At 55.3% G+C, this 1,822-nt stretch overlaps 1 protein-coding gene across 3 annotated transcripts in view; it reads right to left on the reverse strand.

Annotated features, from left to right (window-relative positions):
- Positions 1–1,822, reverse strand: part of FNDC3A (fibronectin type III domain containing 3A) — a 300,433-nt gene that overhangs the window by 234,876 nt on the left and 63,735 nt on the right. The gene's annotated exons all lie outside the window — the stretch shown is intronic.

Below are 1,822 nucleotides of genomic sequence, written 5' to 3' on the forward strand. Positions count from 1 at the left end.
AATGGGCACAAGTTGATGGAGAGGAGGTATAGATTGGACATCCGCAAGAACTACTTCACAGTTAGGGCGGCTAGGAGCTGGAACCAACTTCCAAGGGAAGTGGTGCTGGCCCCTACCCTGGGGGTCTTTAAGAAGAGGCTGGATGCCTACCTGGCTGGACTCATTTGAGTCCCGTTTCTTGTTTTTGGGGTTTTTGTTGTTCTCCCGCCCTGGCGGGGGGTCGGGCTAGAAGATCTACTAGGTCCCTTCCGACCCTTAATCTATGAAACTCTAAGCTCCTAGTTTTCAGCTGTTTTCTTTTAACTATGGAAAAAATAGAGCATTTTTTCTTTTGCAAAGAACTCTGATCACAACAAGTTAGCATATTTAACACTATGGATCATCTGAAATGCTGAGTTTGTCTTATGAATCAGTTCACACACCTCACAGTGTTTGGCATCCTGTGGCAGCCTTGAAAGCATCTCAGAGCACCCTGACTGAGAATCACTGATCTAGCCTATTTTAAAAACTGCATGAACAGTTTTCTCATTCAACCACCAAGCACAATGGCCAAAACATCAAAAACAATCTAGTTTGCCACTGGTAAAGCAGGGAAAAAAGGGCACTGTCAATGACCTATCACCAAAAGGACAGTTATTAAAATGTCACATTTCTTGCATATGAAATCTGTGCAAAAATTTGCTAAGACATGGGACTGGAAGGAATCTCATGGATCACTGAGTCCACTCCCATGGTCCTAAAGGCAGGAATTCTAATATAATAAAAGCCTTAGTCTCTCTGTCTGTCTGTCACGTGATTGGCTGGCCCAGAGAATAACAGAAAGACATAAGGAGGTGGAGGTGGTCAGGAGCGCAACGTGGCGCGGCGTGGCACACTTCCCATAGCCGTGTGGTGTACTGTCTGCCGTGGGGCACAGCACACTCCCTACCACAGGGTGCTCCCTGCAGTGGGCTGTGGCTGCATGGAGCACTTTCTGCCATGGGATACAGCGTGCTGCCTGCCGCAGAGTGTGGCCATGTGGCACAGCACACCATGCCATGCCTGCTTCCCACCCTGCCGCCTTCTGCTGCCTGTTGTTGGGAGGTATGGCACACCCACAGCCCACAGCTGGAGCACCCACAGACCACAGCATGTAGCAGGAGGCGGAACGGAGGGAAGTGGATGTGGCGTGGCATGGCGTGCAACCCAGCAGCAGTGCGCCTTGCCCTGCCAGACCATGCCCCCGACAACCTGCCCTGCTCCCTGGCCCCAACTACCTCCGCCTAGGGTGGGGAATTGAGATGGGGAGGTGGGGGTGGTTGCATGCAGCTGGACACCGAGCAGGGGCAGCAAGGAGCACAGGGTGGCAGCTACAGCTGCCACATGCAAGCTTCACCCCCACCCTTCCTGGAAGGCAGTGCAGGGTGGAACAGTAGGAGGTGGGGGGGGGGGCATGGTTGGATGTGGGAGAACTTGGGGCAGGGGGCATGTGCCCCCCCCTTTGGCTCCCCTGCGCTGCGCCCCTGGATGAGCCGCTGGACTCCCATGACCCAGCTTAGCCAGGGCCCTGTTCGTGGTGACTGGGCCCTGGTCAGGCTGGGTTGTGGGGCAATTGTAGCCTGGTGGCTCCTCCAGGCATGCGGTGATGGGGAGCCAAGGGGAGGGGGGCTGTGGCATGGGGCAAGGGTGGGCTGCAGCTGAGGGCTGTGTTCATCCTCTGCTCCATGCCTTGCTGTTGCTGCATTGACAGCAGCATGGCACAGTGCTATGCGAGTCCTTCTGCTGGGCAGGCTGGACAGAGGCTGAGCACAGCCCAAACAAGCTGGGGGGGGGGGGGGGGGGG

This window comes from Gavialis gangeticus, unplaced genomic scaffold, assembly GCF_001723915.1.
Source record: "Gavialis gangeticus isolate Ggan-Ray unplaced genomic scaffold, GavGan_comp1, whole genome shotgun sequence".
Lineage (NCBI taxonomy): Eukaryota > Metazoa > Chordata > Crocodylia > Gavialidae > Gavialis > Gavialis gangeticus.